General features: G+C 41.5%; 1 protein-coding gene across 6 annotated transcripts in view; it reads right to left on the bottom strand.

The window, feature by feature from the left end:
* The window catches only part of dlgap3 (discs, large (Drosophila) homolog-associated protein 3), a 690,985-nt gene that overhangs the window by 146,475 nt on the left and 516,742 nt on the right, over window positions 1-27,768 (bottom strand). The window contains exon 1 of one of the 6 annotated variants that reach the window (XM_048558168.2): window positions 9,069-9,153. The exons of the other annotated variants lie outside the window; for them this stretch is intronic. The gene's annotated coding sequence lies outside the window, so the exon portion shown is untranslated. Of the gene's footprint in view, window positions 1-9,068; window positions 9,154-27,768 lie in introns of those variants that run through there. 6 annotated transcript variants of the gene reach the window in all.

Genomic DNA, 27,768 nt, shown 5'->3' with positions numbered 1-27,768 from the left:
ATTGGATTATCTTTCACCTTGTGTGGTTCCTGGCACATTCACAGTAACAGTCTTGAACTATTGCATAGTTACAAGCACTGATTATTCCTGTTTGCAGAAGATTATTCACAGCATGAGCTGAAGGTTAGCCACATCAAAATACTTTAACTGATTAGCCTTCTGGAGGAGCATAACAAAGGTGAAAGAGATAATATAACTGGATACCGTACACAATCAATGTGTTACAAAGAGTGTTCAATCGACTGAAGTACCATACAGTAAAAGTTCATATGAGAGATGCAAATTAATGGAGGTGTAATGCAATTGAATTTTGATAGCTGAAGCTTGACAAACTGCATCAGTTTTAGGTCTTTTGCAACATATGACCTTTGGATCTAAGCTCTCCTCTAAAGATCTGGGCACATGATCGAGACTGCTAGAAGTGGTCTCTTTCAGATGTGAGTTTCCACCAAAGTCCCACGTGCGGTCTCAAATGAAGGTAAAAGGTCCCATGATAACATTTGAAAAAGAGCAACAGTTCTGCCAGAATCTGGCCATCATTTCTCTATCAGGCAGCAACGCCACAATAGATTGCCAAGGTAAAGATTTGCTGTGCCTTTAATTAGGTAATCTTGGGGTGCACAAACAATGTTAAAAGCACTGTAGAATGCAAGTTTTTATTTTTAAAAGAATCACGATGCAAATATTCTTTGAAGTGCAATCCTGACTTCAAGAATGTACAAATAATGATATTTTAAAACTGTTTGCCCACCCTCGGTCTCAATTTTGAATCATTCCATTCCCCCCACCTTAAAAATACATGGGAAAGGTTCATTTGGAGCCTGCTTACCACTTCTCAAATCCTGGCTAAGCAATGAACCACTCACTGGAGGGAACCTGCCTGAAAATATTTAATGACTGCCACCATATAGATTGGGAAGCCCCAGTGACCCTGTCCGAACTGTACATTCTTCCCTCATTGGGGTATCTTTGCATCTACCCCACCTCCCTGTTAACATTGGGATCCTTATTTCACAAAGGTGAATATTGTTTGCGTTAGGTAATGTTCAGTTCAATACTGTAGACTTAATAAAATCCTGTAATCTGTCTGGACACGGTTTACACTTTCACCTTTACAAAAGAATAGCAAGCTACCCATCTTTCTTCAGAACATGTTAATATCACGGAAATTCAAGCATGCAGTTCTTGTGAATCACACCTCGTCAGAGGGAATAAAAAAAGTTGTTGCCTAGACACAATGCACCTGTGATAATGATCCTGTAAGATTTCTCAAGCACCTAATGAGCCACTTAACTGGTATAAATGTCGAAAAGTTCATTTATTAAGATTTGCATTGCAAAAACATTATAAATGATGGCAGAACAACTGTTCTCTTTCATGGGCTGTGGGTGTCACTGACAAAGTCCACCTGCATTGTCCATATCTAATTGCTCCTGAACTTGAGTGGCTTGTTAGGCCATTTCAAAGGGCGGTTTAGAGTCAGCTGCATTGCTGTCACATATTGGCCTAATTTTGTCACCTGAAGGATGTTAGTGAACCTGATACGTTGTTCACAGCAATTGATGATCATTTTGTGGTCACCATTATAGAAACAACTGTCAGATGTGGAATGGGGCTGTCCACGAACTGAGTGTCATATCTGAGCCTGAGCTTCTGACTATTCATCCTTATCTACAACAAGACCTTTCATTTTCACCTCCATAACAGTGTCCAACTCAGTCCCTGCGTCAGCTGCTCACACCATCATTCATGTGTTTGTAACTTTTAGAATTAAGCATTCTGACAAATTTCCAGCTGGCCTCCCATCAACATCCTGGGATTACCATGATCCAGAAACTTAATTGTAAACTGCATAATTACTGTGCTTACAGGAGTAGCCAGAGATTGGGAAATCTGTGGCGAATCATTCACCTTCTGTATCTCCAAAGCACCTCCTCAGCTATAAGGCATAAACCAGGAGTGCAATGGAATATTCCCTACTTGCCTGGATAAGTGCAGTTCCAAGGACGACCAGGAAGCTGAATGCCCTCAGGGGCAAAGAAGTCTGTTGGACTGGCATCTGACGCACCTCCAGTGCAAAGTAGCAGCATTGTGTACCATCTACAAAATGCAATGCAGCAACCTGCCAAAGTTCCTTCAGCAACAGTTTCCAAATCCTATATCCTTACTGTTAGAACAAAGTAGCACATGCATAGGAAAACCAACTTCTGCAATTTCCTCTTCAAACCAATGGTGTAAATATCGGCCCTCTACCATTTTCTCAAGGTGACTGTGGCTGATCAGTTGCTGGATATGTGCACCGCATAGAATTAATACAAAAATCAGAGAATTATAGAATCCCTACGGTGTGGAAGCAGGACATTCTGCCCACTGAGTCCACATTGACCCACCGAAGGGCATCCCACCCAGACGTACCTCCTTACCCGATCCCCATAACCCTATGTTTCCCATGGTGCCCATATAGTCTGCACATCTCTGGATACTGTGGGCAATTTTGCATGGCCAATCCACCTGACCTGCATATCTTTGGACTGTGGGAGGAAACCGGAGCACCCGGAGGAAACCCACGCAGACACGGGGAGAATGTGCAAACTCCACACAGAAGGTCCCCTGAGGGTGGAATCAAACTGGAACCTTGGCGCTGTGAAGCAGCAGTGCTAACCACTGAGCCACATAACAAAGAATTCCACCCTCTTTAAGGTTGAGGATATTAACAGTCCTGCTGCCATGTCCTTAATTACACCAAGTCCCGATGACCCAAATCTCTGTGACCCCTGACCTATATTCACTCCCTACTAAGCAACATCTTAACTTATAAACTTCTCATCCTTTTTTTCTAATCACTCCATGACTGCAACCCTCCCTTAATGTTATTCTCTCCAGCTCCACAACCCTTTGAGATATCTGCACTCATCCAATTCTGGCCTTGAGCATTCCCAAAGTTAATTTCACTGGCACTGGTTACAGCCTCAGCTTCGTGGATCTGAAAGCTGTGGAATTGCCTCCCTAACCCTTTCTTCCCTCTCCCTCACTCTCCTCGCTTAAGAGTCTCAAAAAAGAGCCTCTGCCAAAACTTTTACTTATCTGTTTTAATATCGCGCTGTGACATGCTGCCAAAGTTTGCTTTATAAATTCCACCAAGTTTGCCCTCGTAAAACACTTCAGCATGTTTTATTCTTTTTGAAGTCATTTTATAAATGCACATTCTTGTTGCCATTGTGAATCAGCAATATACTGGAAGACAAAAATGGGCAGTGCTCTCCAACATATAACTGCGACTTTCTTCAAAAAAAAGACAACCTGCAGGCCAAAATATCTCTTGACTAGATTTTCATTGAATTGCTACAGTGTGGAAGCAGGCTATTCAACTCAATGAATCCATACTAAACCTCTACTGAAAGAGCAACACACCCAGACCTACACTTTCCATAGCTAACCCACCTAGTCTGCACATTCCTTGACACTATACCATTGCCAATCTACCTGTCTGAACACCTTTAGATGGATGGAGCAAACCAGAGCACACCCAAGGAGAACATGCAAATCCCATACAGCCAGTCACCTAAGGGTAGAATTGAACCCTTGATCCCTGGTACTTGGGGGGAGGAGGGGGAGCAGTGCTAGCCACTGAGCCACCATGCCATTCAAGCATTTTCATGCTCCATGTGATTAGAAGTAATCACGTACTGGCAGTGATGAACAAATGTTTGCTGAGACATCATGAATCCTGTGTGCAGTATTTAATAGAGGCCACAGGAATCTCACTTGCTAACTGGACAGCGATCAACTGTGAGAGAAATTCAGATGAGCAAGATTTCTGCTGGCCGGACAATCAGTACTCTAGTGGACTGTCTGGGAGTCAGTTAGATCGGTTAGCTGGATGGCTGGTTTGTGGTACAGAGTGATGTCAACAGCACAAGTTCAAACCCTGCACCAGCTGAAGTTACTACAAAGGTATCGCTTCTCAACTTCTCCCTTTGCCTGAGGTATGGTGGCCCTCAGGTTAAATTCACCACAAATTATCTCTGCTGAGAGTGCCCTCTGGGACTGTGGCAATTTTATTTCACTTATTTAGTATTGGAATGCTGTGGAATGCCTGTTATAGCAGCCTCGAAAGGGATTGACTAGGAAATTGAAAATTCTGCTGGGAAATTCCCATCTGACTGGCACCCTTCAAAAGTACCTATTTAAGTCAGAACATTTAGAGGGATCCTGATAAAACAAAGTCAGTAGTTACTCGGAAAAGTCAGCCTATTAAACAGAGATTGTACCTCCTGAGTAACTATTCAATTGACCCTGTACTTACTACACCACCTTCAATTACAGCTCTCCCATACTGTGCTCCCTTTGCTCTCCTCTGGGACCTGCACTGACAACACAGTCCCTTCCCCATGACCTGACATTCCCACCACGCTCCAGACCCGGCACCCTTCTTCCCCTTCCACTGTTCTGGACCCGCTGCCCCCTTGCTCTGCTTTGGTCCTCATCTGACTCTTCAGCAAACGTATCCCTGTGATGTGAGAAACCACGAACCCACCACCCTCTTTTCCCTGTTGACACCCAGACCCTATCCCAAGACCAGGCACCCATCCTCCCCTGCCCGTCCTGGGTTCTCTATCTCCCACCCGCCCTGACCAACCCTAAACACTGCATCGCACACATGATCCCCTTGTCACTTGCCACCCTGGCACCATATCCCTTACTTACCTGACATCCTACCCACCTGTCCCCTACCCATGTGGCACCCTAGTCTATCTGGCACTCTACTTAACTGGCACCCTAGGCCTGATCAGAATCCCCAGTTGGAAATTTGGAGCTCTCTCATTTAGATCTATTGCATTCCAGAGCTGGGTAAGCAGCAGGTGAGCGCTTCATTTTCATTATGTGAAAATATCATACATGTGTAAATAAAACAGGAGTTGCGATGTTTTTGATACTGACTCAGTTGCCCACTTCTAATGTCTTTAGAGAGGAAGAATAATTTCAATGCTGACAGCTTTGTTTATTCCATATGGCTCTTACAAAGCTTCCCTCGATCTGTGGTCAGGTGACCACTGCAGCCAATTTACGTCCATGCTTTTTCATTCTTAAAAACTATTATAGTCCATGAAAGGTCTCATATATTACAATCAGTTGATGGATGTGAAAATTCAACGGTCCATCAGTGCCACTTTTGTAATAAGCACCTTAATGGAATAGAGACCTGATAAAAGATCTAGAGAAACAATAGAATTTTGCTTCCCAGGTAAAATAATTGAGTCCCAAGGTGACAATTATTCAATTGCTTTAGTTGGGGATTAGTATTGGAATGTTTAACAGTTGATAAAATTATGAGGATGGGGCAATGTATGGAGCCAAGGATCATGAGGCTCTGGTATGACCTGGGTAGGAAAACAAGTACTTGATGTCCTCTGCAATCGAATAACTCAAATCATGGCTGTTAAGTCGAAGAACATTTGCAATTGCATTGTTCAGAGAAGTAGATTTGAAAGCTCTCACAAAAGCTTTACATTAGAAATAGTAAGAACTGCAGATGCTGGAGTCAGTCATAACATAGTGTGGAGCTGGAGGCACACAGCAAGCCAGGCAGCATCAGAGGAGCAGGAAAGCTGATGTTTCAGGTCAGGACCCTTCTGAATAAGGGTCCCAACCCAAAACGTTAGCTTTTACATAAGAGAATAGCTGTTCACAATGAATGCGTACCAGGCATTCTGGCTAATTTAAAGTTGTCCATTATATCAAGACACACTCCTGTTAATTAGTAATTTACGAGGAAGAGGAGGCACAATAGAAGGGTAGCGAAAAGTCAGGCTTTGCTGGAAGTGAGCGCATTCACTGATGACTTCCAGTCAACTCTGATATGGCATGACAGTGTGGAAGGTTAGATTCTGCAAGAGAAGAGGACTGCAGCATTTCATGAAGACAGATCACAATTACATTTAAGAACAATTAAGGGCATGCAATACTCATATCCCATGAATGAATAAAGAGAAAACAGGGTCAGATGCAGAACCTTCTATTTAGGGCTAGCAATTGCACTCAGCTACCTTGTCAAATTCTCCTCCTATGCCTCCTTCCCGTCACATTATAATGCTATGGACAGGGTAGTATCACAATCTTCACTAAGCAACACCACTGCTATGTTAATGGTCATCCAGCAGGAAGTCTGAATGTTCTGTTCCATCACTTCAGCACCAGCAAGTTTTCCTGCCACCGCATTTATCATGCTAGTCTTAGGATTTTGCCAGACACCAAGCAACCTTTACAAAATATGAAATATATCACATCCAAAATTAGGAAGTTCATTCAGGTGAACGTATCTCTTCAAAATGCATCCCGCACTCCCTCAAAGGCAACAAATATCTTCCCATTCCTCCTTAACAGGCCTCTGAATCCAGTCACAGCAAGGAGGTGAGCTCATGCACACAAGACACAGCAGCAAATTGAATGAAGGTTAAAATAAAAGAAAGATCTGCAGTTACAAAGTGCTTTTGACGAGCCCAGGGCACACTTAACAGCCAATAGAGCACTTTTGAAGTGCGTGCATCAATGTGCCAGGCGGGACTAACCAACTCATCCCAACTGGAAAAGCTCCCTTTTCTTGTCTAAATGTTAAGTCCTGCACACATATTCTCTGAAGCACGTATAAAAAAACATGCACTTACTCTTTGCTCTCTTAGCACTCATTCTCTCCAAAGTAGCATATACATGTTTAGAGCAAGGAGCAGACTGAAGTACCTCAGACAGCATAATCACCCAACAGGTTTTTAGATGCTAAGCACAAAATTCTGATCTCAACTTCCAAGGCTACCCAGGAATCCATTGTTTTGTATTTTCTGTCTGACAGAAGATTTCCCACCTCAGGTTACTGTAGACAGATGTGCCCTCTCCCTGCTTCCTTATGTCAGTGCCCAGCTCTTTAGTTCTGCTTATAAGACTAAAACCAAATATAGTTTTCCTTAAGTGAAATTAACAATTTGCAGAGCATCTGCAACAGATCTCTGCTGGGAATTCCCAGCCACCAGGAATTTGATTCATACCACAGAATTTACTTAACTTTGATTTCTGTTAGAAGTGCAGATAATGAAATTCTTTCATGAAAAGACCAAGGATAGGGAATGAAGCTGGCATTTAAAACTTTTCTTTTGCTGTTTTGCCTCTGCTTTCAATGAAATTTTCATCACCTTGAGCAAGAATAAATTCTGGAGTTTTTTTCCAAAATCATTTCAGGCAAAAATCAGAGGAAACCCATTCAGCTCAGGTATGATGGAGAGGGCTAAAGCATGCTGAAACTGATACTGGTAGTTCTGGTCTATAATTAGCCAATCATTGACTGTGTATGACAAAGACTAGCTTGAATGTGGAATATCAACCTGGCATTACTCAGTTATGCAGGCATACAAGTATTTAGCGCACCTGCAGCCCAGCCAAAAAAAAGTATGTGGCATCCAGGATTGTTAGTAACTGTAATTTATGATGATGAATAATTTATTGCTACATATATGTTGGAAGCTACAGCGAAAAGTGTTTTGTTGCCATTTAGTCATGCTCCAAGTGAAAATCTGGTCAATCCTGCACTAAGGTGGCAATCATGCTGCCAGGAATATGAGTGCCAGCCAATTTATTTTACAAAAGTATCTCTGAAGTTGAAGCAGTTGCTGGTGACAGTCCAGGAACCTATATGCCATATTTTATTTATGTTAAAACAAGTTTTTTGTTTCAAAGAAAATGTTCGCTTTTGTTCAAATTTAATGATCTGCCCTTGCATCATTCATTATTCATACCAGTTGGGATATCTACTAAGTATTCTCAGCTGGCTTTACATCATATATTCAAAAAAAAAGAGTTCACTTCATGTTCAAGTTTTATGATCTGACCTTGTATCATTCATTAATGCTACTGGATGGGATTTTCATCTAAGTATTCTCATCTGGCTTTACATCAGAGACAAGAGTGAAGGTGTCTCCAAAATAATATCACAGCGTTCTGGAGAGAGCTGTGATCTTGAGTTCAATGGATATAAAAATCAGGAGAGATGTAAATTAGGCTGCTGACTCAGAATCACCCGTGATTTTCCATGATTACACAGAGGCAGAATCTACTCCACTGCCTCAAACCGAGAGAAGTGGAATGCTTTAGTACAGCCGATGTTGTCTTCAGATTTTCCTAGTTGTCAAGAGACACCTGAATTCAGGCCTTCATAATTGTTATTTTCTTTTCCAATGCATTCACTGGATGTGAACATCTCTGTCTAGGCTAGTATTTATTGCCCATCCCTAACTGCTCAGAGAGTAGTTAAGAGTCAACCACTTTGCTGTGAGCGTAAAGTCACATATCGGCCAGACCAAGTGACAGACTTCCTTCCCTAAAGGACGTCTGTGAACCAGATGTGGTTTTCCAATGATCGACATTGGCTTCATAGTCATCATTTGACCCTTAATTCCATATTTTTTGTTGAATTCAAATTCCATTATCTGCTGTGGAGAAATTTTAACCCAGATCCCCAGAACATTAACTGAGTTATTGGATTAATAGTTTAGTGATTATACCACAAGGCCATCGTTTCCCCATAAATTATAATTAATCCTGAACTTGCAGCACAGAAGCTGGCCATTCTGTACAGCTGGTCTGCGCTCGTATTTATGCTTTACATGAGCTTGAACAAAGTAGAAGTAATAAACTAGTTTTTTCACCATTACATCTCTCATATGCACTGGGTAACAAATGGTATAGAGGTCTGTTGGTACACAATATAACAAATTCACTTAACAAGAGTCATGTAATTACATTCTTCGAAGTTAGAAAAGTATACCATTTTAAGAATTCTTTTGCTTTTATATGAAATCAAGTATAACAAGATCTATGTCCCCTTGACACGAAACATATTGCTATGTTACAAAACCTTTGAGCGACGCCATGCAAAAGCTGAGTTTTGTGTGTGCATGTGAAGCTGAAAAAGATGTCACATTTTCCAGCCTGACAAAACCAATTCTCATGAACAGTGAAGTTTGAGATGTACAAAATGGCTGTGTTAATTATCTTGCCCATCGCTTTGTTCCTGTACTCACCCTTTCTTTTCAATGCTGTGATAGCATTTCACCATTAACGAGGCAGAGCTCTCAACCCTGCAATATTAGCAACGTGAATGCAAATCCTTTGCAGTTTGAAAATAAAATTCAACTTCATGCAAAAAAAGGTAGAATCAATTCCCCTCGACTTAAATGAATGAGAAGGCAGGAGCTGCTCACATTCGCAAGAACACAGCTGATGTGTGGACGGAAGTAATGTGAGCTGTTTGCAATCAGCTACAGCAGATTACACTGCTCAGGAGATCCCTGAGAAGGGTAATTAATCCCACTACTAGTCTCAAGCTCCTCTCAGCCCACAAGCCATGCCATACAAGGCAGCTTAAGTTTAAAGAGAGTCATAAAAACATGATTATTTAGAAGGGAGAGAAAACTCCATGGCATCTATTCCATACGCTATCTGCAATCAGTACTTCATCCTTGACAATATAATCCAACAGAATGATATGGAATTGTGCTTTCCTGAGTACCCAGACAACATTGCAAATTTGATCTGATATTGACACTTAATGAATGAGGTGCGTATTCTTGATGAGTGGTAAATCAGCAGACGCCCATTGATTAGCAATGTATCTGCACATACAGATGACAATGAGGATGCTTTATGTAATTTTCAGAAAATGTGCGGAATGTTTAAAATTCTATATACAATGTCACCAGATGATTTCAGCAGCCGGGCAGATGGATCCAGCTGTCTGTGTATCAGGAATGGATGTTTGAAGCATCAATTTGAAATGGCCTTTAGATTTCCAAACCAGTTCAAATGAGAAGGGAATGGAGTCATCATCAGCAGGAACATTCTCCAGAAAGACCCATGGTCCATCTCAAGAACATTTTTAACAAGGGCTGTCACTGAACTTGACATCTTCAGAACAGGCAGTGGCGAGTCACCGGGTTTTAGATTCTCATTTATTATGAAATGCCATCTCTAAGGATACAGTCAGATTTGGTGTCTTCAATGACTGATAAACAGCTTTGTGGCACACACTATTCTAGTATTATTAGGAAAACCATATTTCTTTTTGAACAATGTTTGAGATGTCAGAGACCCAGGGAGCAAGATTCAAGGTCAATTTAGTTCCTTAAAGAAGGAGGTGCGGAGGAACAAGATAAAAAAAAAGGCACAATTGAAATTTAAAACAAAAGTGGGAATTACATCAGTCTTGTGGACATGGCTTCCTTTTAAAGCTCTATAATGCTCACACTTACAATTTTCCCCTTCCCATCAGGTGGCTTTTATCAGAATGCAGAGACCACCGTGACAAATAACTATGATGAACAAAGTCTCTCCCCTCCCCTTCTCCTACACAGCTATTTTCTCAGGGTGAGCTCTAGGGTTGTTGCCAAATTAAGACTTTTCTAATAGAACCCATTCACATTTATTTTCATTTCCCCAAGGCTGCCTTCTGATTTAAGTTGATTCAGACTTCCAAGTAAATGCAAAGACAAGTTCTGGAATACATAATACCAGAATCTTGATGTGAGAATGGTAACACCAACAAGTGAAGCAAACACAAATCCAAAATCAAATCCAGATTAGACACTGAGCCTTTCTCTGCTTTGGTATGTCGTTGCCATGGTACTCAGCGATGTGCACCACATGATTTTTAACACTTCTACAGTATAGTATTCATTCCAAAAACAAATTGACTAAAGAAAGCTTTACTTTTTTGATAACATACCCATTAATTAATAACAGAAAGCAGTGAAGCAGACAGAGCCAGCTCTCGCAGGTTTAATTTTGAGTCATTTTTTGTTCTGCTGGACAATCTCTAGTCAGGCAGCATTTGAATTGATACAATTGGACTCAGTCTCTGTGGATTAGGAATGGAGAACAAAAATCTCTCGCGCCTAATCATTGTTGGAACTGCGGAATGCACTAGTGAAGACACCCTGTAAGAAAATGAATGGGCTTAGCTGTCTTGGCTTACATCCACCACCGCTGGCTGCAAAAAAATATGTTTAAAACATATCTTCTAGTCCTGTACTGTTCTCCCATTAAAATATACTAAACTGTTTCACCAGAAACCTTAATGAGCCAATTGTAACTCATTTTTAAGTGAGAGAAAGAGCAATTTTATTGCTTGCTAATCACAAGAAAGAAACAATAAAACCATAATGTAAAGCTCACATATACAGGCACATGGCACCCACCTCCTTGACCTGTCTGCCTTTTCTCCTACCTACCTGTTCCTCCCACCTCACTGACCAACCCCCATCCCAACTCCCCACCTTTACTGGCTCCATCCCCACCTCATTGACCTGTCTGTCTTCTCGCCACCTATCTGCTCCTTTATCCACCTTCCATCATCGCCTCCCCACCTCTCTCTATTTATTTCAAAGTCCCATTCCACTCCCCCATTTCTGAAGAAGGGTCCAGACCCGAAATGTCAGCTTTCCTGCTCCTCTGATGCTACCTGGCCTGCTGTGTTCATTCAGTTCTACACCACATTGTCCTTGACAATGCAGGTGATGCTTTTCATCTCTAATATGTGAAACTTGTTATACAGGAATAAATGAAGGGCCCTTCCACATACTCCTCCTTCAGCTGACTGTAGCAAAGATCCAGAATGTCCAGTAGGAACTTGAATATCTATGAGCAGGAGTGCCACTGAATGCTCTAGCTAAGCACTGAAAGACACAGCAGATGTTAGAGACAAAGACTGAGGAAAACCTTGACCTTAGTCCTCTACCTATTTGTGGACGCATCAGTTCAGGCAGTAATGATAAGTGTGGGAACCACACAGTCTCTGGGGAGACAGGTTCCAATGTTCTCTCTCAGGGCTCCCCTAATCGTATGATGCGGGACTAACACCACATTAAATGAGACAATATTATCCAGAAGCTCAGCCGGGGAGCATTGACATATTTTGAATCAACAACAGCAGCAGAATTAAATTTCATCACAATCTACAGTCTCATACCCCTAACATTACTACCATTATCATCAAGCCAGGAAACAAGCCTGCTTGCCTGAGGATTGTTGAGTGTTAAAATAAAACAGTTAAAAACACAGCAAGATTTAAAATGAACTGTCAAACTGGAGTACTGTTCTGAGGTACACAAAATAAGTCAAACCAGTACAGATCATTTGAATCATAGAATCCTTAGTGTGCCCAACAAATCCACACTGAACCTCACAGCATCCCACCCAGACCAACGCCCCTTTAACCCACCTAATCTACACATCCCTGAACACTACAGGCAATTCAGCATGGCCAATCCACCCTAATCTGCACATCTTTGGACTGTGGAAGGAAACTGGAGCACCTGGAGGAAGCCCATGCAGACACAGGAAGAATGTGCAAACTCCAGACAGTTACCCGAGGCTGGAATTGAACCCAGGTCCCTGGTGCTGACAGGCAGCAGTGCTAACCACTGAGCCACCATGGATGGTTTTTATTCCCTTTTGCGGTAGGACAGCATGCCAGGAACAACACAAGCATATCTAAAAATGAGGTGTCAACCACTAGAGCTGCTCTATAAGTCTAAACAACAGAATCAGCACACTGTAGACAACACTCCCTGATCCCACAACCTTAGATTGTATCAAAACTCTGCAGTCCTGTCACATGCTATTTGAGAAACTAAACACTTAACAGGAGCAGGGGGTGGGAATTTATGCAGTAAGTGACACTTCATCGTCCTTTCCAACCCCTATGCATCATCTATATATATACTAAACGGGCTGCAATGCTCAAGGATCCTGCACACCATTTCCTTCTCAGGGGCAACCAGGGGGATGGGCAATAAATGCTGAGCCAGCTAGCGACACCCTCATCTGATGAATAATAGCAAAAGTCAGGAATGAGATAAAATACTCCTCACTTGCCTGGATGATTGTAGCTCCAACAACACTCAAGAAGTTTGACACCATCCAGGACAAAAGACCGTGCTTGCCCAGTACCCTTTCCATCAACTTCAACATTCATTCTCATCGCCACTGCTACATAAGGGCAGCAGTGTGGCTCATATATATGATGACCACAGCAGCCTGTCAAGGCTTTTTTTTAAAACAATACCCTTCCCAAGGGGAAATCATTATGTGGAACACAGCAGGCCAGGCAGCATCTGAGGCACAGGAAAGTTGATGTTTCACGTGAATCCAGCATCAACAGTTCTTACTATCTCTGTAATCATTATGGTTTTGAAGAGCAAGGCAGCCTTCCGGGTCTACCAGCTCCAAGGTTCTTTCCTGTACCATCCTCTCATGGATGTATATCTGATTCCTTCTCTGTCTCTTGGTAAAAAGGCTGGAACTCCAGAATTGTGGGTGTACTTTCATTAAACAGTCTGAGGGATTCCAGTAAGCAGCTCACCACCTCCTCCCAAAGGCAATAAGGATGGCCAATATGTGTTGACCTTTCCAGAGATTCCTACATTTTGTAACTAAATCAATGCATTGTTACTGGGCCACCAACATTCACCAGAATATAACTCACTGAGCAGTGTTGACGATACTGCTGTACAGATTATATAGCTGGCAGTTACGTCCTGAATTGTAAGATTAGATAATATGGAATTAGCATGCAATTGTTACTGCGTGATGCAGGCAAAGAAAACTGCCAATGAGTGACAGATTAAGGAAGCACGAGGTGTCACTGGGTGTACTTCTGCTTGCTGGTGAGGCCAGTTACCATAAGGTAAACAAAATGCAGAAAGAAGAGCACAGTGCATCAGTTAAATATTGGACTATAATTGGTTAAATAGATAGGAGCATTTGTGAAATTGACAGAGTGTATGCAGCTGTATGCAATGGTTTCTCCTGTCAAGAATGACCTGCAATCGCCTGAGGGAGTTCCTGTATAATACAGATAAGTCTCCACCAATGAAAGTTCAATGACGCAGAATAGGACAGATACTTGATTTGGACATTGCTTCAAAGTTTTTGTATTCGGTCAACCAGGTCGGTTAGAGATAAAACTGTTTCAGCTTACTTCTGGGACATTTGTGGCCCTCTCCTACTCCCAGTTCCTGAGGAACCGTTTAGGTCCTCTGCTAGTATTGTACAGACATTCAGTCACTAGCAATTTTGCAGAAAAATCTGTTGAATTTGGAAGGTTTTGCCATCTGCAGTCACTAACAGTATCTATACATGCATGCAATGCTCCAGTGGTTATCAATTTTACTTTAAATTGTCAGCTTCTGCCTAGACTGTGAAATTCTACACCTATACCCCTAACACAGCCCCTCTGTCAGAACTTCAAGATTTGTGAAAAACTGTCGACCAACAATAAATGTGAAAAGCTGAACATGATTAACATACCAATGATTAACAAAAAGACATGCAATTCAGTGTTTAGATCCAATGACGTCAAGGATTTTAAAAGCTTTGGTCACAAGGCCACATAGTTATGCAGACTTCATCTCAAAAGCATCATGTTGACAGAGAAGAGAAAACTTCTCCAATCTCCCATTGTAATAAATATTTGCAATGTTTCTTCAGGATATCTGTGATCCTCTGCTGCTGTTTCAGTGAATGAGCAGGTCGAAGCCTCATAGAAATTCTAGGCATTCCTCTCATCAAATTATTGATCGTTACTATTACTTCCAGGCTATTATCAATAGGTTCATAACTACAGTCATGACCACTGTCTGACCTTCCATTAATAACAGAATTATGCTCTAAAGGTTTGACTAGCCAAATAGTAATGAGACAGAGACACAGAGCTGATCAAATTAAGTACCTTGGATGAATTTGCTTTCAATCACTGATATACCACTACTCTTACTCATGTTTAATTCTCTGACATGTCACGGGTATCCCCTATTTAATTAAGTAACTTGCAACATCAAAGGGTGTAAAGTCCAAAACGCCAAAGAATACATCAAGAAAGATCATGTAGTCCCGATAAGCTGACAGTTGGAGACTAGTTCAGAAACATTAGGCTGACAGAGAGATGGAACATGGGGTTCTTACAACTTAAACTATTGGTATATTCAATTTTTTGATCCCTGTGTTACAGGCTTAAATTATAAAAAGTGCAGTTTATAATACTGTAGATTTAGACATTACTAAAGAGAATGGGAGGGCTTAAAAGTCTGTAGATTTTCTCCTCAGTAAATTTATTTTGCCGCTTTAATTTATACTTTTTTGGTATTTTGACATTATTATTAGTTATGTCTTCTAAGCCAAAAGGATGTTTTCCTGTCAGAATTGGAGCTATCTGAAATATGACAATAAAAATCCTAGTAGGGGATTTGGTCCAAACCATCGATTGAGAATCAGTTTCAGAGTTATCGCAGCATTTATGAACAAAAACCTTTTGTCCTTGTACCTGCAATGATCATAATTAGAAATCAATTTCACATTCTCATACCACAATTATTTCGAGACTATGGAGCTGTTTTGATTTTACTGCTGTGAAGCAATGCTTATTTGAAAGAAATGACTTTATGTATTTCTTGGTGAGAAAACATTAACTGACTTTCTTTTAAAAAAAATTGAAAGCACTTTCCAATTACTTGAAATAACAGTCAAATTTGGCTGCATTTTCCATCGCTGTACCTTCAATGCTGCAAAGTCATTAAGTAATCTCGATGTGGCTCCAAAGCCTCAACAATTACAAATATCTTGAAGGAGTGTAAATGGGGCATCTTCTGCCTATTAGCAAGGTATCCAGACAATCAACTGGGTACTTAATTGGGTGGAGACAAATAACTTGGACTATGCAACTCTCACTATGAATGGAATTTACCCTCGTATCATCTAACCCTGTAAACCATGAACCTAGAATCTGCTCTGACACCGCAATATTTGGGGCAACTGGAGAAAGAGGGTTGTGTGACAAGCCAGTTAATCCTCTGTGTGTTTGACCTCTCCTCATCTCCTCGTAACACCACGTGACCATGAAGCGGAATTGGAATTCACTCCAAGTGAAATTGTTAAGAAAGAAACTGTAGTGAGCAGGAGGAGATCTGCGGGGATAGAGTGGTGATTGAATTTTGAACTCCAAGGTGGCCCTGACTGACTGCCTTCACTCTGAGGCTTGCACTTGTTTGTACTCAATGAGTATTCACAAGATAATCTGTGGATAGAGACCATTCTAAAGGAGATGTTGAGGGTTGTGCAAAGTGGCATAGAACCTCCACCAAGAGGCATTGACAAACTGAACAAGGTTTCGAAACTCTAGATGCTTTGATTAGCCATAACATTTGGCTTGTACCAAATCCCCTAATGGGATTTTTATTTTAACATTTCAGACACCTCCAATCGAAATGTGGAACAGATCAGTTAATCATACCACACATAATGTCCAGTTTTGTAAAAGTTGAAATGAGTGTATTTGAAAAATAATTGCTGTTATGTGAAGTGTAACTTATTACCCTCTAACCACTGCGCCACTTCCTCCCATCTGATCTGATTTCTAATATCTGATAGTCCAGCCAAGTTGTTACATTTTCTAATCTATGAATAATGTACAACAAGCAAAGAAACAGTCTAGAGACTGGCATAAGTTGACAGCACTTGAGTTATGGCATACAGGAGGATATTTGGCATTTTCTACAGACAGAAAGACGATTGAGGAAGTCCTGGAAATGGTGGACATGAAATAAAAATTAGTACATCACATCAAAGTTACATCATTACAGCAGATGGAGACAAATATTGGAAAGTGAGAGGACTGCTTTTGTTTGTGTTTTTTTAAAATTATAGACTAAAATGAGAAAGAACTGTGTTAAAATTAGTATTTTAATGAATTGCTGCAAGTTTTGAAAAACAAATAGCCTGCCTGCTCCTGGTCCATATCCCTGCAAACCTTTCTTCATATATCCATCTAAATGTCTCTTAAGCCTTATAAATGTACCCACATCCACCACTTCCACACGAAGTTCATTCCACACATGAACCATCCTCTGTGTAAAAAAATTGCCTCATGTCTTTTTTTAAATGTCTCTCCGCTCCCCTTAAAAATGTGCCCCATAGTCTTGAAATCCCCCATTCTAGGGGTAAGACAACAACCATTAACTCTACCTATACCTCTCATTATTTTATAAACTTCTATCATGTCACCTCTCAACCTCCTGCACTTCAATAAAAGAAGTCCCAACTAGCTTTTCTTTAAATCTCAAACCTTCCTTACCTGGCAACATCCTGGTAAATCTCTTCTGAACCCTCTCCAGCTTAATAATATCCTACCTATAACTGGCGACCAGAATTGGACATAGTATTCCAGAAGGGGCCTCACCAATGTCCCATACAACCTCAACATGACTTCCTAAGCTCCATACAGAAAGGACTGAGCAATGAAGGTAAACATGCCAAATGGCTTTTTAACCACCCTGTCTATATGTGATGCAGGCTTCAAAGAATACGTACCTGGACGCCTAGATTCCTCTGCGGCACAATGCTATCCAGGCCCTGCCATTAATTGCATAAGCCCTACCCTTATTTGTGGTACGAAAATGCAATACCTCACATTTATCCACATTGAACATCATCTGCTATTTTTCAGCCCATTGACCCATTTGATCAAGATCCCTCTGAAATCTTAGAAAACCTTTTTTACGGTCTACTGTGCCACCAATTTTAGTGTTATCCGCAAACTTACAAACTATGCCTTCTATATTCTCATCCAAATCATATATAAAAATGACCAACAAAAGAGGGCCCATAACTGATCCCTGTGGAACACCGCTGGTCACAGGCCTCCAGTCTGAAAAGCAATCCTCCACCATTACTCTCTGTCTCCCTCCATGAAGCCAGTTATGTATCCAATTGGCAAGCTCACCCTGAATCCCATGCTTTAATAATTAGTCTACCGTGCAGAGCCTTGTCAAAGGCTTTACTAAAATCCAAATAAACAATGTCTACTGCTCTGCCATCATCAATCTTTTTGGTAACTCATCAAAAATCTCAATCAAATTTGTGAGACACATCTGTCCTCATACAAAACCATGCCAACTATCCCTAATAAATTTGTCTCTCAAAATGTCCATAAATCTGATCTTTTATAAACACCCCAACATTTTACCCACAACCAAAGTCAGACTCAGAGGTCTATAGTTCCCCGGTTTCTCCTTACAACCTTTCTTAAACAAAAGTAGATTAGGTCCTGTCATCAGGCATCTCACCTGTAGTTACAGATGAGGCAAATATTTCTGCAAGGGGTCTCATAATTTCCTCTCTTACTTCTCACAACAATCTGGGATACATGAGATCAGGTCTCGGAGATTTATCCACCTTCATATTTTCTAAGATCTCCCAAACTTCCTCCTCTGTGATGTGAACTGTTTTTAAAGCATCAAAGTTTATTTCTCCGCATTCTCTAGACTCCACTTCTTTCTCCACACTAAAAACTGACACAAAATATTCATTAAGTATCTCTCACATCTAGAGATGTGGGGTTCAACACAGAGACAAAATCCTTCATCATTAAGAGGTCCTACCATCTCTCGAGTCACCCTCTTGCTCTTAATGTATTTATAGAATCCGTCTGGGTTATCCTTAACCTTGTCTACCAGTGCTGTCTCATATCTCCTCCTTGTCTTCCTGATTTCTCTCTTTATACTGATTAAGAGATTTGATTGAACAAAGTTGTCTATACCTAATATGAGATTCTATTTTATTCTTGACTAGAATCTCAGTATCTTTATTCATCCATTGTTCCTTAAACTTACCAGCCTCTAACAGGAACAAAATGCCTCTGAACTCTTCATCATCACACTCATAGATGTCTTCCACTTGTCAGACGTCCTTTTACCTGAGAACAGTCTACTCCAATTAACTTTTGAAAGTTCTTGTCTCATAGCATTAGAATTTGCCTTACTCCAATTGAAAACTTTGTTGTAAGCTATGGCTTTTAATTGGTAAGTCAGGGACCTTGATTAAGCTAACAAGCCCTACATTTCTTTCCAGTGGAAACAGTTGAAGAATATCTGCTGAAAAGCTAAGTCATATTCTGACCTGCATAGAAACCAAAAGGATCCTTCCAGCTTTCCTCTACCCGTAACTTATTTTTAATGAGTGCAAGTGGGAAATTTCATTGTAGAATCTCTACAGTTTGGAAATAGGCCCTTTAGCTTAACAAGTCCTCACTGACCGTCAGAGCAAACCACCCGGATCCATTCCCCTTTCACCCACACATCCCTGAACACTGGGGGCAATTTAGCATGGCCAATTTACCTAACCTGCACATCTTTGGACTATGGGAAGAAACCAGAGCACCTAGACGAAACCCATGCAGATACAGGGAAAATGTGCAAACTCCCCACAGACTGTCACCTGAGGGTGGAATTGAACCCAGGTCTCTGGTGCTGTGAGGCAGCCGTGCTAACATGTATAATGGGATTAGAGGTTTGATTTGTAGTGTTACAGGCCAATGTTTTATAACTGTTTACTTGTGGCTGGAGTCCAATTACTAGCTGGAAACAGTCATTTTTGTTAAGCATAGAAATGTGGTCGGTTTTCTGTCAACCTGAGTCTGAGAATCGGAAATTGGGAAACTTTGTGCGCTTATTTTAAACTTAATTTTTGCAATGATTTTGGGAATAGTGCGGTTGATTACAAGTGACTTGGGAGTCCATATGTTATCTTCAGCCCTGACTGAGAGGGTTTGTTGCCTACAGCATCCTCCATACCAAAGGCAATGATGGCAAAAGGGTGGGCTCTGACAGACTCCCCGCCACCCGGGGCCCTGCTACCTTTGGATGGCAGGAAGGAATGCCATAGTAAGTACAGACAGCTGATCAGAGCAAGGAAGTAAACGGTATACAGCAGTAACCCATACAGGCAACTCCTCCAAGTTGAATGGGAAGGTAAAGAAGATACAGATGGTTCAGACTGTGAGGCTGAGCTTCCAAAGGAGGTTTCAGAGCCTTGAACCAATGCCAAATCCCATCGGGCAGGAGTAAGTTCAATCGGGGGTGCTCCACATAACTGAGTCCCTTCCGCCTTATGACCTGTATCTTTGCAATAAACTCCAGAGGATGAGTCAAAGTCGTCAATATGGCCACCATTAGCTGGTTTATGAACAAAACTCAAACCCAAACTGCCAGTCATGAGAGTTCTTACAGATACACAAGAGGCCAAATTAATCCATGATATGTTTTGAGGAATCCCAAAGCCTTTAACTAGCCTCCTTTTTCCAGATCTTGCTGCCTAGCAATTTTCATTGACCCAGATGTCATGAAATCCTGAAGGTGAAGACTGGACATAACCTTAAGATATGCTACAGGATACCACTGAGGTCACAAAGCAAGGGCTCCCTGGGAATTTCCTGGGAGGTTCAACTAAACATTGGACAATTCTTCTCCTCTCTGGGACCTTCTGAAGAAGTCACTCACTTTGAATTGGAGCCAAGGACTTTGGATCGTTCAACTTACTTACCTGGATAGTTGCCCAATAAATGTTAACCAGGACAAAACCTATTGTGGATTCTGGGCAGCCATTCAACATACCCCCCCATCAACCTCAACCCCCCCATAACTAATCATGCACACTGAACCCCTTTTGCCAATGTCCCCTGGGCACCTGGATTACCTTGCTAATCCATGACTACCTCTCTGATTCTACAACCACACTCACAACCTTACACAACACCCCAACTCACCCACCAACCCAAACTGACAACCCCTACTCACCTCAGCCCATTGTGTATCTCACTCAATAACCACCCTACTCACCTATCCCACATACCACAGTGCTCACTTGACGAGCTATCATCATACACATCCACATCACCCATCCTCCTCGTTTACTTCTCGCCACAGATTTTCAAAGAAGCTTTGGGACAATTAAATATTTTATTGGCTGGAGTATAGCAGTTAGTGCTGTAAAAAGTAGGGCACGGCCTTTATGTGAACTCTCTGTGCTGCTCCCACTGACATTTCCTGGACTAAGGATCCTTCCTTTGTAGATCATATTGAAAAATTGGAGGAAGGTATGAGTGCGTTATTTTCTTCCATCCTGGTCAGAATTAAGGGGCTGGAGTTCCTGAGGAGAGGCCTATCTCACTCAGATTGCCACTCTGTCATTTCTTTTCTTGGAAAGAAGGGAGGTCCACATTTCTGAGAGGACATTTCGTTTGGGGTTCCTTCAGAGACGTGGAGTTGTACATCCATTCTGACAGTTCTTTTGTAGCATTAAATAGCTAAAGACAGATCAAGCATGGTGACTTTTCACAGCAGCTGACTGCCATATTTGTAATTCTGAAGCTAAGTGTGATGGTAGGGTGCTGGGAGGACACAGAGTCGGAGAGGCAGTGGGTAGGATGTTAGTTAAGTAGGGTGCTAACTGAGTAGTTCACCAGTGAGGTAGGGGTTAGGATGAATGGGGGTGGGGGGTGGTAAAGGATAAGAGTGCCAAGTGGGTAAGGTGGCAGGGTGTAATGAGTGGTGCAACGCTTAGGGAAGGTGGTAGTAGGTGGGTGGGTAAAGTTGGTCAGGTGGGGGCAGGGAGGATAGATGACAGGTCTCGGATGGTTGTCAGGTCTAGCAGCATCACAGGTAATTTCGGGGGCTGGGGGTGTCAGCAGTGGAATAGGTGAGATAATGGTCAGCACTGGCAGCAGCGGGATGGGGTAGGGGCAGAGATGGGGTTCAGAGGTCGAGTCTGGGCAGTGGAGGGTGATCAGGTGCAGAGTGGGGTGGCAGCTTCAGGATTCAGCGTGGGGGTTTCAGGATTCGGAGTGGGGGTTTCAGGATTCGGAGTGGGGGTTTCAGGATTGTTGGCGCCAATGTCGGGTCCTGAGGCAGAGGGTGTTGGTACCTGAGGTGGGTGTGGAGTGACATCAGATCACGGTCTGGGCAGGTTTAGTTCAGGGCGCATGAAATAACTATGAGGTGTGTAAAATGATTCCTCAAGTGTCACTCTATGTCTTCATAAAAACTGAAAGAACTGCGGATGCTGTAAATCAGGAACAAAAACAAATTTGCTCGAAAAGCTCAGCAGGTCTGGCAGCATCTGTGAAGGAAAAAACAGAGTTGACATTTCAGGTCTGGTGGCCCTTCCTCAGAACTGATGGTGGTCAGGTAAACATCGATTTATTTGCAGAAAATAGGGAGGTCGGTGGAGGAGGGAGTAAAACGTTAGGATAGAGCCCAAAGAGAGAGAAAGACAGTTGGGCAGACAAAGGATTTGCTAATGATCTGGCTGGAAGGGTGAATAATTGTTAATGGGGGCTGATAGTGACTCTATGTCTTTCATTGTCTAACTTCTCCAAAGTAACTATTTCATTTAGTTTCACTGGAAATCGCCCATGTCTTCTGTTTAATGGAGGCTTTGGTAGGGTTTCTGATGGATTGGAATTGCAGAAAATTCAACTTCCTGGGCAATTCCTTTTTAGTATGCTATTATGGGAATTCTACACAGTCCTGAAGCTGGAATAATGACTGTCCAGCCATCAGAAAATCTGGGCCAGAGTTTCCAGTTTCACTGAAAGATCTGGACCTTTAAAGTCTTCTGTCACAATAGCTGATATTAGATGGGGAAAGTATGTGCATCTGTGCTCTGTACACACTTCCCAAATATAAATATCAATAGAGGTTCCCCTAGTGTATCTACATGCAGCGTAACCAACTGTACAACCTTTCATGGGTATGATTACATAAAGCTTTGTTATGGGACCACATATTCCGCGGTTTGTACTATTGCTCCAGAAAAATGAGTTCAAATCCCATCATGGCAACTGGGGTGAATTATGGCCAATTAGTTAGATAAACCTGAAATTAGAAAGCTAGCCCCAATAATAGTGGCTGTGCAACTTGCAATTTTTTTTGTGAAAGTTTGCTCAAGTCCTTCACAGATGGAAATACGTTGTGCTTGTCTGGTGACTTCAGATGCACAAAAATTTAATTTAAATTTAATGGTTAATTTCTGTCCAGCTGGCAAGCTACTCAGCTGCACCAAACCACTCACAACCATTCAAGAATATAACTCACTGTCACCTTCTCAATGGACAGAAAGAGACAGGTAATACATGCTGGTTGTCCTAGTGACCCCTGTGGGCTGGTAAGGAATAATAAAATAAAATCAGCATTACGCAGAAAACTATAACAAGACAGGCTTGCTTTTAACCAAATAAATAGAGCTGCTTAAATATATTTTCTCAACCTGTGCCGTATTATAGTCACATCTTCTGCAACTTCTCTTGCGGCATGTTATGTTCCATTTCCTGTTACTTTTCTCAGATCTCCCATATCACCAGAAGTAACAAGCAATTTTTCATGTCTGTCTGTCTCAAGGACAGTTCTGTCTTTCCAAACGACTTCTAGAAAAAGAAATACTACACAGTGATGCCAGTGAATTACCTCTCCTAATTTATTTTGGTTTGAAAATCATCACCATAAAAAGTTATGTTGAAATTAGAAATCTCCCACGATGGAAACCCATGAATGTTACAAAATAATATCTGCTGCCCGAGATAGAAGTGTTTGTTTCTCTAGATTCTCTCCATCCTATACTGTAGGTCTATATTTCATATACCTGCCTGTAATTCATTTTTACATGAGGATATTCAGATCATGGGCAGCTAAGAGAAACAGATGTTTTAACTTCCATTAGCTTTTTGATTTGCACATCTTGTTGCACACTTCCGGGGGAAAAAATGGCTCTTTGGACATTTTTAAATGAATTAGGTGATGCACAATGTGTTCGGATATAACTAAAACTGAACAAAGGAGTCTTCAAATTGTTCATTAGCTTGTTAGACTCAGTATTGTCGCACCACGTCACTGAGACCAAGAAAATCCCATGTTCCATCCCTGTGCTGTGCTGACTTAACTTGCTGCAATTAGGGCAGTGACAAATTCGCCTCAATATATTAACGAGGGGAAAGACAAATGACCAATTCATTAAAAAAAAACACTGCAGATGCTGGAAAGATGAGATCATGTCAATGCATCTGGAACTATTCAACAGATCAGACAACAATTGTTAAGAAAACAGTCAACTATTTCAGGTTGTGGTGCCCTTTCACTAATACTGAAGAATGACAGAATTGCAAAAAGTTTTAAAGTGTGGGGAGGGAAGACGGAATGGGGACAGTTGTTGAAAGTACCACAGGAAAGGCCTATGACTACATGACAGGCAAGGGAGATTAACTAAGACTTTGTGATGCAACATGCATAGAGAGTGATAGGACGTAAAGTACAGACACAAAGGCGGTTTCCAAGTAAGACATGAATGAGACAGAAAACATTTCAACACAAACACAAAGGGTTAAGGAAAGTAATTATGCAAAACCAAGCTAGCAAAACAAAACGAGAGTAAAAGACAAGCAGTACAAGTAAACACAACATCGGATGGAACCAAAAGAAGACAGAGATTATGAGCTAAAGACATTGAACACAAATGGTGTGGAAATCTAAATCAAAATACAGGGTGCTGTTTCTCAGGCCAGCATTTAGCTTCATTGGAGCAATGTAGCAGGCCATGGTCAGAAAGGCAAGTGTGTGATAAGGGGGAGAATTACTTAACGTGAAAAGCAACTAGAAGCTCTGGGTCTTGTCTGCAGATTGAACAGAAGTATTCCAAAAAAGTTATCCAATCTATGCTTGATCTGCTTAATGTAAAGTAAAGCAGATAGTGAAGTACAATTTCAGCATGCCAAATTGAAAGAAGGTAAGAGCTGAAAAAAATAGATAATATAACAATTGCTGTCAGAAAGCAACACTTGGAGGTATGTGATATAAAGTGTGTGATTTATATATATATTAATATCACTTATATTAGAGTTTGGATTTTGAACTAGGGCATGTAGACTTTGGTCACTATGTATGAATGGGTTCAGCAATTAATTGTCAGTCTCTTTGGAGCCATTGTATTAAGCAGTGTGTGTCAGGCAGCAGGTGACATGGCCTCCTGGAGTGATAATATGAGATTATTTGTTTTGTCAAAATTTTTCAAGTGGGAAGAGTATGCAATGAAAGACATTAGGTTGCTTTTGGTTCACAAGAGCCAAAAATTGCATTTTGCTTATGGAAAACCCATAGATTGGAAAGTTTTGGGGTAGTTCCCAGCAAATCTGACTGGGCTTAGATGTAAAAACAGTTTTTTTCCTGCAGGAACAGTTATTTCAGTATGGTCAAGAAATACATTTACTAAGTGTGAAGGCTTTAGTTTGAAAATTCCAGACCAGATCAGTTTGGTTAAGGCATTGAAACAGTTATTTGAAGTTAAAAACATTGATGTTCAATTGTATGAAGAGTCAAAAAAAGGCAAACAAGCTCCAAAGACAGGACATTAGAAGAAGCAGTTGAGTTAACTCTAGAAATGTGACAGAGAAGGGAACTCACTGTGGTATTTGAGTTTTGGAAAGAGAAGGTATTGAGACAGATGGCATTGTATTCTGCCTTGTGTTTCAAAATCTTTCAAATTGTGATACATAAAAACAGACTGGTTTATTCGGTTTTGTCCTCATTTTTGTATATAACAAGCTTCTGTTTTACTGTTAAAATTAAATCTGCAACATTTCATACTTACGCTTCAGTGAAAGACTTCCTCACTCAAAAGAAATGGTCTGTCAGGTCAGATTTCAATCTGGAATCTGACTTGTCCTGTAATAACATCAGCTGGGTGCATTGGTTTAGTGTTCCTTTGACAGTGGATGTGTTCTTCTCAGATTTAAAAGTTTAACTCAAACTAACTTTTCGCAATTTGTGATTTGCATGACATATAATGCAACACCAAGGCACAGAGTGTCACATTGCAATTCCAGTTTCAATCCTGGCATACTTTTCTCGCTTTTTAAAAAATCCAGCGAGCCAAAGAGTTATTTCATGTCAATAGTTTCCTTTCATGTAGCAACAGCAAATAAGAATCTCACAGACAGAAAACTATTTTAGTATAATAAATCGAATTAAGAATTAACACTATGGTAAACAACAACAGGGCTCTAAGGTTTTGCAATTGATTTGTAACTTGGGTAATGGCTGTCGAGGTTGGTTGGCTCGCTGAGCTGGTTTGTTGTTCTGCAGACATTTTGTTACTGTGCTGGGTAACATCCTCTGTGCAGCCTCCGATGGAATATTGGTGTGTTTTCCCACCTGGTTTTTAACTCTGGGGTCCGTTGAACTGGATTGCCTCACTGCCGGTTTTCCTTCATAATGGAATGTATATGGGGTCGAGTTTGATTAATGGCTTTCTTCGTGGAGTGCCAGGCTTCAAGGAATTCCAATGCCCGTCTCTGCTTAGCTTGTCCCGGGATTTTGGTGTTGTCCCGGTTGAATTGGTGGTTCTCCTCATCCATGTGGATCAGTATTGGTCGTGTCTTTTTGTAGCCAGTTGGTGCTCATGTACTCTCGTTGTTAGTCTCCTTCCTGTTTGTCCGATGTAGTGTTTCTTGCCGTCTTTGAAGGGGATTTTGCAAGATGACATCGGTCCTGTCCATGGCGGGGAGTGGGCGGTTAGTTCGAGTGAGCAGTTGTTGGAGGGTTGATGTGACCTTCTATGCTACTCTGATGCCCAGCTGTCGTAGGAGTCTTGTTCCTTATATAGGGTAGTGCAATGAGTGTGTCGGAGCGTGTAGTATCTTCCTGATGCTGTTCGTGTAGGCATCATCTGACCATGTTTTTGGATATCCATTGTTCTTGAAAACGTGGAAGAGGTATTCTTCCTCCTCTTGTCGCAGTTCTGTGTTGCTGCAGTGTGTTGTTGCCCTTTTAAATAGTGTTTGTGCACAGCTTCATTTGTGTGTGCTGGGATGGTTACTGCTGAAGTTCAGTACCTGGTCTGTGTGTGTGGCTTTTCTGTGTATTTTCGTTTGCAGTTCCCCATTTGTCTTGCGCTCTACCATGAGGATCCAGGAATGGGAGCTGTTTCTTCTTCTCCTCCTCTTTGGTGAATCTTATTCCGGTGAGGGTGTTGTTTATAAGTTTGTGTGTTTCCTCTAGTTTAGTCTGTTTAATGATGACAAAGGCATCGTCCACGTAGCGTATCCATAGTTTTGATTAGATTAGCAGGAAGACCGTCCTTTGTAGTTTTGCATCACTGCCTCTGCAATGAGTCCGGAGACAGGTGATCACATGGGTGTCCTGTTGATTTGTTCGTATGTTTGGCCGTTGAAAGTGAAGTGGGTGGTCAGGCGTAGGTCCAGTAGTTTGAGCATGTTGTCTGTGGAGATGGTTTCACTGGGGTTGTGTTCTTGTTCAAGTAGTGTTGTCATTGCTTTCCTTGCTAGTAGATACAGAAAACTACCAATTCAACTGGTACAACACCAAAATCCTGGGACAAGCTAAGTAGAGACAGGCACAGGAATTCCTAGAAGCCTGGCACTCCACGAAGAAAGCCATTAATAAACACATAGAACTCGACCCCATATACACTCTACTACGAAGGAAATCCAGAAGTGAGGCAACCCTGCTCAACGGACTCCAGAGTTTAAAAACCAGGCGGGAAAACATACCGACGCTTCATCGGAGGCTGCACTGATGATGTTACCCAGCACAGTAACGAAACATCTGTGCAACAACAAACCAGCTCAGTGAGCCAACCAACCTCAAAAACAACAGGACTGTTTGCTTTGGGTTTAGAGAAGTAGACTTAAAAGATTCTATGAATATACATGTACCTGACTAGGAAAAGCATAGACTTTCGGTATGAAACCGGAAGGCAAAATTGCCAAGTTGAAAATCTCAAAGAGCGAAGTAATGGCAACAGCAATATCAGTGAATCTGATAGAAACAGCAACACGTCTGCACTACCTTGAGACATGCTGTTAACATGAAAACCTTTCTCTGATGA

This window comes from Stegostoma tigrinum, chromosome 24 (assembly GCF_030684315.1).
Source record: "Stegostoma tigrinum isolate sSteTig4 chromosome 24, sSteTig4.hap1, whole genome shotgun sequence".
In the NCBI taxonomy this organism is placed as follows: domain Eukaryota; kingdom Metazoa; phylum Chordata; class Chondrichthyes; order Orectolobiformes; family Stegostomatidae; genus Stegostoma; species Stegostoma tigrinum.
The sequence above is the reverse complement of the archived record's forward strand: the minus strand, read 5'-3'. Positions and strand labels throughout refer to the sequence as shown.